Source organism: Acinonyx jubatus, chromosome B3 (assembly GCF_027475565.1).
Source record: "Acinonyx jubatus isolate Ajub_Pintada_27869175 chromosome B3, VMU_Ajub_asm_v1.0, whole genome shotgun sequence".
Taxonomy (NCBI): Eukaryota; Metazoa; Chordata; class Mammalia; order Carnivora; family Felidae; genus Acinonyx; species Acinonyx jubatus.
This window is the reverse complement of record NC_069386.1, coordinates 136712151-136724460: the sequence shown is the minus strand read 5'-3', so window position 1 is coordinate 136724460 and position 12310 is coordinate 136712151. Positions and strand designations below refer to the sequence as shown.

Here is a 12310-nt window from a genome sequence, read left to right as displayed (position 1 = left end):
GAAGTCCGGCAGAGTTCTCTGTGTCCATCACTGAAGACAGCGGCAAAAGTCTGAAATCTACCATGATTCTTCTAGGAAATACTAGGGACTTAATATTCTGACATTTCACCATTTTTTGAGCTTTCCAGTAGGCATCTGTAACACGAAGCGCTGAGTTTAGGGCCATGGTTATACCCTGTTCATCCTGCAAACCTTGTCACTGCTACATAGGGCCTACAACAACCTCTCCAAATGCCATTTCTATCATATAATTTTCCTGCTCAAGAACCTGCAGCAGCAAATGAAACTGTTTATGAACTCTATAATCTAGCCAAGAGCTTTCCACACTCCTGAAGCAACTAGCCTTACTTTATCCTCCTCCTCCCCTTCACACGCCTGCTCCCTAAAACAGCCAGTTCTTAATTTTCTAGGACTTGCCTTTGCTTATGCCATTCTCTAAAACATGTGCCCACTTCCTCTCAGATCTATACATACTTTTTTTTTTAATTTTTTAATGTTTTGTTTTTGTTCTTTTTTGAGACAGAGAGAGACAGAGCACAAGCAGGGGAGGGGCAGAGAGAGAGGGAGACGCAGAATCCGAAGCAGGCTCCAGGCTCTGAGCTGTCAGCACAGAGCCCGACGTGGGGCTCGAGCCCACAAACCATGAGATCATGACCTGAGCCGAAGTCAGACACTTAACCGACTGAGCCACCCAGGAGCCCCATACATACTTTTTTCAAGACTCAAACCATATCATACTTTCCTAAACCTGTATTAATTTTCACACTTCACTGCTCACTCACTTCCTACCTTCATTTTGATATGCAACTTACAGTGTGGCCAATTGATTTTTTTATGAAGTTAAAATATGATTCAACTGAGCAAGGGTAGTCTTTTCAACAAACGGTTTTGGAAAAGTTGGAAATCCACAGGCAAAAGGAAAAGAAAAAGATACAAGACCTAAACTTCATATCCTATGCCGAAATTAACCCAAAATGGATCACAGATCTAAACGTAAGGCATAAAATTATAAGTATCCTTCTGACCTAGGATTAGACAGAGTTCTGACGCATGCATGACACCAAAAACACAATCCATATGTCAGTAAGTTGGACTTCTTCAAATTAAAGACCTTGGGGCCACAAAGACACTAGTGTCACAGACAGAAAGACAAGCCACAGGCTGAGAGAATATGTTTACGAATCATGTATCTGGCAAAGCACTTGTATCCAGAATATACAAAGGACGCTCTGAACTCAACAAGAAGGAAATACACAATCCAGCCACAAAATGGGCAAAAGGTAGGAACAGACGAGTCACCAAAGAAGATAGAAGAATGTTCACCACTCGCCACCAGGGAGCTGCAAACTGAAGCCATGACGAGATACCTCCTGCACACCTACTGTCACGGCTAACATAAGAACTACTGCCAACGCCAAACGCCGGCGGGAAGGTGGCGTAGCCACACCTCCCACAGTGATGACAGCGATGGAAAACGGGCCCTTGGCAGTTTCTTCAGGGAAACATACACTTACCCCATAACCCAACGTTCACACTCCTGGGCACTTATCCTAGAAGAACAGAAACTCCTATTCACACTAAAACCTGTACGTGAATACAGGCTTCCGGCCACGGAAAGAGTAAGTCACAGGAATAAATGGCACAGGGTCAGGAATACAGTCAATAATGTAACAGAGATGTATCCGCAGATGGGAGCTACACACCTTGATACACCTGAAACGAAAGTGTGTCAACTATGCTCAAATCAAGGAAAAGAAGAAAACCTGAACAGGCACGTTCCTAGCAGCTTTGTGTGTCAAAGACAAACACTAGAAACAATCCACGTGTCCTTCACTGGGTTAATGGTTACATGAAATGTGGTCCAGCCCATACGGTAGACAAGCAGAGTACTATATCAAAACTAGGAAATTTACCATGTTAATGCCATATTATTGGTTTACCATCAATACCATGTTAGTAATCAAGCTACTTATTCAAATTTCAGTTTTTACAGCCTTTTTACGCATGTATGCACAGTCCTAGAACATCTTATCATTCGTAAAGATTTGTGCAACCATCAGGAAACAGAATTGTCACTACATAGAAACTCCTCTGTCCTACCCCTTTGTAGTTACACCACCCCCGCCCCCGCCCTAACCCCACAGACACTGATCTGGTCCCCATTTCTACAATTTTATCATTTCAAGAATGCTATATAAACAACTTCACACCCTCACACAGACCTTTGAGATTGGCTTTCTTCACTCAGTACCAGGCCCATAAGCCCCACCCAAATTGTTACATGTAGATAATCTTGTTCCTCCTTATTATGAGTGGTGTTCCATTATATGGCTAGACCACATTTTATTTACCCACTGAAGATGGATGGGGTTGTTTTCGGGCTGGGGCTATTACAAACAAGGCTGTTACAAACATTCATGTACAGGTCTTTGTATGAATACGTTTTCATATATACCCAAGAGTACAACTGTTAAGCATCCATTTAGCTCTTTAAGAAACTGCCGAAACAGGAGTACCTGGGTGGCTCAGTCAGTTGAGCAGTTTAGCTCAGGTTATGATCCCTGGGTTGTGGGATTAAGCCCCACCTCAGGCTCCGTGCTGAGCATCTCTCTCCCCTTACCCCTCTCCACTGCTCGTGCTCCTAAGATAAAAATAACAGGGGCATGTGGGTGGCTCAGTCTGTTGGGCATCTGACTTCGGCTCAGGTCATGACCTCACAGTTCTCGAGTTCGAGCCCAGCATCAGGCTTCACGCTACCAATGCCGCAGAGCCTGCTTGGGAGTCTCTCTCTCTCTCTGCCCGTCCCCAACTCACTCATGTGCATTCTCTCTCTCTCTCTCTCTCTCTCTCTCTCTCTTTCTCTCAAAAGAAACAAACTGTAAAAAATTAAAACAAAAGTTTTCTGAAGGCCTGAAAAACCAGTAAGATTAAGCCTCTTAAATGTTATAACCTGAGCTTAGTTTTTAAGAAACTAGTTTTTAAAACGTTTATCTGGATTCCCAAAGACTTTTTCTTATTATCTCTAATAAAGAATTTATACATAGATATGATCTCTTTGTTGATATCTGTTGCCTTATTATATAGTAAACTGCAATAAGAAGTGAAAAGATGCAATAATGCCAACAATAAAAGTCTCTGTTTCTATGGATTCCAGACATAGCTTATAGAAACTAAAGGTTTAACAGCACTTTCCAGCTCTCAGTATTGTGATATGTGATCACAGTGCATTTATACATAGTATCATCAAACAATGGCATTTGTTCAGCTGTTACTTGGCAAAACTGGAGAAAGCAATTAATCTGAAATAAAGCTGTAGTTATCTTGGCTAGAAGATTTCTAACTTCCTGATTTTTAAAAATTTTAAGTATAACTGACAATTAAATGGATAATGGGAGTCTCTTTTGGGTTCTTGAAACAAGGAGTTAGCTGTGGACCAGGCATCCACATGCAAACAGCAGCACGACAGCCGGTCTGCAAAGACATGAAATAAATGCACAGAAAGAACCAGAACACCCCCAAGAGTGGGGAACAGGGGTGCTGCCCTTGTTCCTAATGACTTTCCAGTTCCTCAGTCCCTCGTGGGACCAACTGGATAGTGAGGTCCATAAGGAAATGTGTCCTTCCAATAAAGTATGCTATTTGTTTAAAAAGTGTATGACAGAGCACTCCTAAATCTCCAGCTAATAACCGTGCAATTATACGACTCCACCTACTACAACATCCCTCTTAATGTATATGAGTTTATTGACAATAGCATCTTCCTGTATGTACATGTTTAATGTTCATCCTAAGTATCGGTCAGTTTGTACTGGATCCAAGTTTTCAAATCCTAGAGTACTGGTTCCCATCCAATGGGCCAGAAACCCATAGAGAGACAGCAGTTATTGCAAAGAATCATCAAAATTCAGGTATTTACATGAAGACTAAAGAAACAATATGACTCACACTGTGTTTTTCCAAGTTAACCAAGATGCTGTGGCTAATAAAATTCTTAGTAAATCTACTGGAGAATGCCACTATAAGGTAGTTTCTTGCCATTAGTATTTATTGATGAGTATTAAAAATCGAAGTCTTAGTAGGAGGCAAGGGCACACCTAAGCCCTCTCTGGGCTCTCCAGAGAGCATTCCTTTCTGAAAGGGCTGCCCATAGGTCACCCAGGACAAGAGTAGCAGACTGCCTGGTTTGAGGGCAGAGATGTGAGACAACACCGGGAGAGGCGGGGCAGGAGCAATTAGGAAAGTGCATGAAATGACTCCAAAACAGCAACTTCCAAATGCCAGGTAGTTAAGGGTATTCAGGAGCCAAAGTGGGGAAAGATTAAAGAGCACAGCCCTCTTCGCTTACAAGGCCAAGCAGGAACATATTCTCAGGAATTTCAGTCAAAGGGGCCAAACGCATCCTAGACTACAAACATATCCTACCTACTCTGTCTGGTGCTCTGTCAGGATTCTATCACCTTTCTAAATTAATCTTGTGCCCTTATTAAAAATTCCATCTTTTCTAAATTTTATCTACAAACACTACAACTGCAAGAACACACTGTACCTAGCACACTTCCTGACATCTACAAGTCAGGCACGGTATCCTGTGAATAAAGGAGTCCGTTTCTGTTCACCCTGAAAAATAACCTTGGCAAACACAGAAAATAGCCTACCAGCCCGAAAAACATCCTCCAGTCCTATTCAGTTACCAACCCATTCTCATAACCCATCAAGACCAATGTTCATGAAAGCCTCACCTACACACACAGAGGCAGCACTTAATTTCCCTTAGGTTGGCTGCCTGATCCATGGAGATACCAGCATTTGCACATCTGCATAAATTCAGGACTCATCCTTCATTTGGTAGAAGGTAAATGTTAAAGCTTTGCTTCATTTCCAGGAAGTTTTCTTTTTCAAATCAAAAATCCTTTCAAAATTTTATCTTGCAAATCAAAATTCTATTCGTTGTACACTGTATCTTATTTGGGAGAACGTCAAGGCAAAAATATATAGTTGTCAAAATAAGAATCTTATTTTTTTCTTTTCCAGACATGTAAGACATTCACTTACATATTTACCATTATCTCACATTAGTTCTCAACTACAAAAAAAAAAAAAAAAAAAGGGACGTATTTAACAAATTTTAGGGTCTGTCAACATTTTGAATGCACTGCTCTTCTTATATATACACTTGCATCCTGGAACAAAACTTAGCCTAAGCTTTCCATAGAACCACTTCCTGGGCACTTACTAGCTTACTATATGCCAGATTCTATGTTTGACACACTACTCCATTACCGCATTTGTTTAACATACACCCTCTCATAATTTTTGCAGTACTAAACATAAGAAGAAGCCATTACGCTATAAACCTAACATCTGTACTCGATATTAGTACTAAATTTACAGTGATACCTAATACCAGTTTTTTTTGTTATTAAATTCAAGTTGCTTTACTGTTTAAAAACACAATCAGGGGGCGCCTGGGTGGCTCAGTCGGTTGAGCGTCCGACTTCGGCTCAGGTCACGATCTCGCGGTCCGTGAGTTCGAGCCCCGCGTCGGGCTCTGGGCTGATGGCTCGGAGCCTGGAGCCTGCTTCTGATTCTGTGTCTCCCTCTCTCTCTGCCCCTCCCCCGTTCGTGCTCTGTCTCAAAAACAAATAAATGTTAAAAAAAAAAATTTAAACAATAAAAACACAATGAGATCAGCAATGTTGAGGTAGGTGCACAGTGAATACCATCTGGGATCGTTTCAGCAGAGAAAGCTATTATTAAATGACTACTTAAGTTACATTCCTTCTATGGGTAAATGAACATAACCTTATCTACCTAGAAATTTAATTCTAATTACTACATATCATTTTCAACAGCATAATCTAAAATGATTGTGTAAAGAACCCTTGCTTCCCTCTGAAATGGCTTCAAAATTGTAGGCTACATTCTCCCCAAAGACCTGCTCAGCGTGTCATTAAAAGGTGTCTCGATTCTGATCTCCGAAAAATAAATGGTGACATTTTCCCCCCTCTTGTGAATTCGGACTCAACAGATAGGCAATTCCAGTTAGAAAGAAAGAGACAGAGAAGGAAGCAGGGAAGGAGGGAGAGGAAGAAGGGAGGGAGGGAGAGGAAAGAAAAAGCATTAATGAGGCTCTTAAACAGTTCCCAAAAACTGCCACCTCTACTGGGGTGGTATTTCCAAATTGTTCCAAGAAAGGGAGGTGGGGGAGGGAAAGGAAGAGTCGATACGCAGAAAAACAATAACGAGTGACTCGACAGAAAAGAAGTTAGAAACATGGATGGTCTCAACAGGAATCGAGAGTCCCCCTCTCTCGGGCTCCCAACCCAATGACTCTGCAGCTGTTCGTCGAATCACCTACATCACCGAAGAGTTTAGAGACCAGAGCCACAAACTTTCGGCGCTGGGAAAAACTATTCGCTGCCTCGAATAAAGTTGCATCAGTAAAGGGTGTCACTGTGGCGTCCAGGGACAGAGAACAGAGAAGGAACTGTCAGAGGAATACGAAGATCCCTTACAAAACGACCCAGGGAGTCCACCGCCTTGCACCATGCCCTCCAGGGCAAGCTTTTACCGGGCCTCACCCGGACACGGACAGATTAGTAAGGGGAGAGCCCCACACCCTAAGGTTCCCGGGCCTGGAGTGCTATCCGGGGGGGGGGGGGGGGGGGGGGGGGTGGCAGTCTCCTTCTCCACTCTCAGTTCCTAAGTCAAACGTCACCTCCTCTGGATGCTCTCCTTCACCCCCATCACTCTGGCCTACTACAATCGCCTGTCCTCGTTTCAAGGGAACTTTTCAGGGTCTGCAAACTGTAGTGTCTGCTTTTTATTCGGTGTTTCCTCTCCAGAATGTGAACTTCACGATGCCAGAAAGACCTCGTCGGTCCTTGCTAGCACGCGACCCCCGGCCCTGACACCTGGCCCGGAGCGCCCAGGACGCGAGGCACGTCCGGCCGCGCGAGAACGTGCAGCTAGGCCTGGGGGGCCGGCTTGGCAGGTGCAGGAAACCCCGGCGGCGGCTGGGCCTGAGGGAGGCAGGCAGGAAGGGACGCCCGCGCGACGCCGCCCGAGGTCACGGCTGTCCGGCCGCCCCGCACCGGCCCGGCCCCCGACCGCCCCTCCGCGGCCCCCCACTCGGCGCCGGCGCTCGCGGCCCGCGGCCTCCCTACCCCGAGCCGTAGACGCGTTGCCTTCTGCACTGTACGAACTTCCCGCCGCTTTCGCCGACTTGCAACTCCTCTGCGGCGCCGGCCCCGTCACACCCTGCAGTATGGAGCCTTCCCATTGGCTCGGGGCGAGCAGCAGAGGCGGGGCAGCCGCCGAGCAGGGCGGAGCCCTCGGTGGCCCGCACCGCCTCCCCAGGCATGCCGGGAGCTGTGGGCCGGCCCTCCCGCTGCATGCTGGGAAATGAAGTCTTTCCCAGGCACTGTGCGATCCGGGTCCTTCTGCCCTCCTGGGCTTCCGGGAAGGGTGGTTTCCTGCGTTCCAGTCGGTCCTGATCGGATGATGTGCTCTTCCGTGTTGTTGAAACCGAAATAAATATTGTTCGCACTGTTCGCAGTAACTTGTTTATTAAATAAGTGTGTTGACAAAGGGTTGGATGTAAACGAAGCCCTGTAGTCCCGTTAGCTGTGGGTCTCCTCTGCCTCCTGGCGCTTGCCTTCTGCCACCTTCTGAGCCACCACCCAGGAAGACTGGTGCCCTGGCAGCGTGGTTCAGTGTACTCTGGCCTGGGTCTGAGAGCAAACAGCCCGGAGTGCAAACCCTAGCTCTTTCACTTTGTAGATTTGTGACCTAAGGCAAGTTATAACCCCTGTGAGTCTTGCGAGCTGTTTGTCGGGATTAAATAAAATAATCCATAGACAGTGCTTTTCACACAGTAGGTGCTCAGTAAATAGTAGATAGTATTAATATTATTCTGCCCACTGATTGTCATACATCTAAATCCTATCTTTCAAAGCCTACTTCAATGTCTACCCAACCTCTGTAGCGTCTCCTCTATAATTCTCTTAGGCCATGGTTTCCTTTGTATTCACAGTAAATTGTCTAAGCCTCCATCACCCCTGGGGCTGTAAGCTTACTGCGACTGAAACAATGTTCTAGCTCAAAATCACCAAAGCCATAGGCAGACGGGTATTGGTGAGGAGGGTCATTGGTGAAGATAGGTATTCCACTGGATTCTTCTTGGCAAGGTCACCTCCAGTAAACTGGGTCCCTCAGCTGAAGGTCACTGCTCTCTGGCCCTCCCCTCCAACTTGCAAAGATAGCTCCTTCCCTTTGTGCCTCAGATCTGCAAATAATCACACCACGATGAACATTTGTCAGCAAAGAGGTCTCATGATTCACACGTCTCATGGGTGTGGAATTCGCCAGCAAGACAACGTGTCCAGAATCCATTGAGAAAAAGACACTCTGCACACACACAGGCACGCACACGCACATGTGCACAAAGAGGACTTGGAACAGGATTTAACTGTCACATGGTGACTGTGTTTCCCCAACCTTACTATATGTGTATGGAAGAACTGTCCCTACTGGGTTGACAATCAGCTGGCCTTAAAGCACAATTAAGTCAGCAGCAGTGCATGGAGGATTCCAAGGTGAGAATGGAATATATTTATTCTTGAGCTCATGGTTACATCACCCTCAGTTGGGTGGCTTACTGTTAAATGCTACTTAAATGTAGCTGTGTTCCAAGGCAGTTGCCAAGCCTCCCACACCGTCCACACATGCTGAGATGTCCTACCAATGGAGAGCATGGCAGGAGACCAGTCCAAGCTGCCGTCACAGAGACAGCATGTCTCTGTGAAATGTTGTAGATGGGAATACACCCCTGGGACATAGGAGACTCTCAACGAATTTGATGAGTTGATAGCTTGGTATTAAGATCAGGGGTGCCTGGGTGGCTCAGCCAATTAAACATCGGACTTGGGTTCAGGTGATGATCTCGTGGTTCGTGAGTTCAAGCCCCGCGTCAGGCTCTGTGCTGACAGCTCGGAGCCTGGAGCCTGCTTCAGTTTCTGTCTCCGTCTCTCTGTCCCTCCCCTGCTTGTGCTCTCTCTCTCTCTCTCTCTCTCTCTCTCTCTCTCTCAAATATAAAATAAAACATAAAAATTAAAAAAAAAAAGATCAGGGATTGTGTAGAAAGTTGACCAGTGAGAAATTGCTATGGCCAGGTTTTAAAACTTAAGAACTGAAGCAGAGAGGGGGCACCTGGGTGGCTCAGTCTGTTGAGCATCCGACTTCAGCTCAGGTCATGTTTTCACAGTTCATGAGTTCGAGCCCTACATCGGGCTTGCTACTGTCCACCTGTCAGCACAGGTCCCACTCCAGATCTTCTATCCCCCTCTGTCTGCTCCTCCTCCCCCACTTATGCTCTCCCCAAAACATAAATAAATATTTTTAAAAAGATTTTAAAAAGAATTGAACTAGACAGGAAAGGTCCATGAATATAGCCCTGCCATATATGCAAAAACACCTACAGTTCAAACAAATGTTTACTGAGCACTTACTCTGAGTCAGGGAATAAATAAGCTAACCTCTGGGAACTCTGGGGATTCTGGTTTAATTAATGCTTAAGGAGCCTCTATCACGTATTAGGCACTGTGCTTTTTCACGTACATTATTTCAATTCTTAAGGAGGAAAAAAATATCTCAAAGAGTTTAACTTATTCCAGGCCCCCTGAATCTACTAAGTACTGTTTTAACTGCCCCTTTATGCATAGGCCCAGAACATTAGGAAACTTCTAATAAAGAAATATTTTCAGTTCAGGAGTAGAGTACAAGAGGCTATCATAGTCAGCTAATGGGATTCCTGGCTAGCAGAACATCACAGATAAAGCAGGGTGACCCATGAGCGGGTTCAGCTCAATGAATAAAAATTTTCCAACTTTCTAGCAAGGGCAGACCAGCCAAAAATCTATGCATTGGATCAGTATTGATTTGCCAGATAGTCAGGTCCCAGATTGCCCTTTTTACTTCCAGGAGCCCCCCCCCCCCAGCTCTGGTAACCCTAGCACAAAGGCACAGTAACAATAGAATAGGGCACTTGGAGGAATACAGAGAATGTTGGTATTGGCTACACCATGGTGGAAAAGGTCTGTGAAGTTCAAACAAATATAATAATCACCAAGAGGCAACATTGCCCTGGCAGGCTGCCCAGCACTCGCTGGTTCTGCTCATCAGTCAGTTCATGAGTCCTAGTCCTTGTTGTTTTCATCCACAGAATGGGAATAATCACCCTGGACCAACCAGTTCTCTGCCTTCTTAGGCTGTTGGGAAGGAGACAAGGTAATGTCTAAGAGGGCTTTGATCTAGCTAGAACAAAGCTGCTAGGGTGTCATTACTCAATGTAGGCAACCTAACAACAATCCAAGGAAATATTACCTCCTGGGAGGAAGAAAGAGGGAGAGTAGGGAAGAGTAGAATGTGTACAACAGTCTTCTGACTACCTTGCCCCTGGTTTTGATGCCTTATTTCATCCCAGGTGCCCAGAGCCATTGTTTCCATTTTAGCAAGGACTTTTGAGCATCTACCATGTGCCAGGCAGTGTCCTTACTAAATTTATAATCTAATGGGGAACCCAGACATGTCTACAAATTCTAGTAGCTATGATCTTTATGAGCACTTACTATGTGCTGGGAAAACTACCCCCACTAACCCTGAGAGGTAAATAATATGATCCACAGTGTCCAGGTGAGGAGACAAAGCCCCAGAGAAATGAAGTGATTTGTTCAAGGTCACTGCTGGTGACTAATAGAACTCTTTGATTCCATACTCAGCCTGCTATCAATTACAGCTGCTCATAGTGGACGATGTAACAATGTAAGGGCTGACTGATGGCACAGGGGTACTCTGTGCAGTGAGAATACAGAAAGAAGAGCAAGTTGCTCTGCCAGGCTTCATAGACAAGGGGACAGACATTGATCTAGTTACCCTACTGAACTAATCTGGTGAGTCCCAAAATAGTAGAGACAGGTCCTTTTAGATGTAATGACAGAGTGATTGATGATTATAGATTATTCTGAGGTCAGAAGTGGATGGAATTTTAAAGGCCTAGGAAAATGTCTCCTCCTTCCTCTTTTCTTCATCTTGAAAATGATGACATTGATGATAATGATGATAAAGATGAAGATGATGGTGATGATGATGAAGATGATGGTGATGATGATGATGATGGTGATGATGATGATAGTGATGGTGATGAAGATGAAGATGATGGTGATGATGAAGATGATGCAGATGATGGTGATGATGATGGTGAAGATGATGATGGTGATGCTGATTATGATGATGATGAAGATGATGAAGAAGATGGTGAGGATGATGATGAAGATGATGAAGAAGATGGTGAGGATGATGATGAAGATGATGAAGATGATGGTGATGATGATGAAGATGATGGTGATGATGATGATAGTGATGGTGATGAAGATGAAGATGATGGTGATGATGAAGATGATGCAGATGATGGTGATGATGATGGTGAAGATGATGATGGTGATGCTGATTATGATGATGATGAAGATGATGAAGAAGATGGTGAGGATGATGATGAAGATGATGAAGAAGATGGTGAGGATGATGATGAAGATGATGAAGATGATGGTGATGATGATGAAGATGATGGTGATGATGATGATGAAGATGATGATGAAGATGATGGTGATGATGATGAAGATGGTGATGGTGGTGGTGATGATGATGATGATGAAGATGATGATGATAGTGATGATGATGAAGATGTTGAAGAAGATGGTGATGATGATGAAGAAGAAGATGATGGTGGTGATAATGATGAAGGTGATGATGATGATGATGGTGGTGGTGATAATGATGAAGATGATGAAGAAGATGATGATGGTGATGATGATGAAGAAGATGCTGGTGGTGGTGATAATGATGAAGATGATGATGATGAAGATGATGGTGATGCCGATGGTGGTGGTGGTGATGATGGAGGTGGTGGCAACAACTTCCCTTCATTGTTTTAAGCATTTTCCAGGAATTGTGCTAATCCTTTACAAACAAAACTTCAAGAAATCTTCACAATCTTTTAGGTTAGTATTATACACCCTTTCCCCCACTGCAGAGACAAGGAAACTAAAGCTCACAGAAGGCAAGGAACTGGCTCAAAGTCACACAGCTAGTAAGTGATGCAGCTGGACTGTAAGCCAAGGTTTCAACCAACTCAGAAGATGGAATGTTTAACCACTCCCCATGCAGTGCACCAACCGTTCATCATTTCATGTGTTTCTATCCCCTGAGCTGGTTTTCAAGATGCCATTGCTGTTTGTCTTCCCCGAGTTTTGAG

The 12310-nt window shown here is 44.6% G+C and overlaps 1 protein-coding gene across 2 annotated transcripts in view; it reads right to left on the bottom strand.

Moving 5' to 3' along the window:
- The window catches only part of VRK1 (VRK serine/threonine kinase 1), a 75903-nt gene extending 68607 nt beyond the window's left edge, over positions 1 to 7296 (bottom strand). For both annotated transcript variants that reach the window (XM_027066578.2, XM_027066580.2), the window contains exon 1: positions 7167 to 7296. The gene's annotated coding sequence lies outside the window, so the exon portion shown is untranslated. The remainder of the gene's footprint in view (positions 1 to 7166) is intronic.
- Positions 7297 to 12310: the final 5014 nt, after the last annotated feature.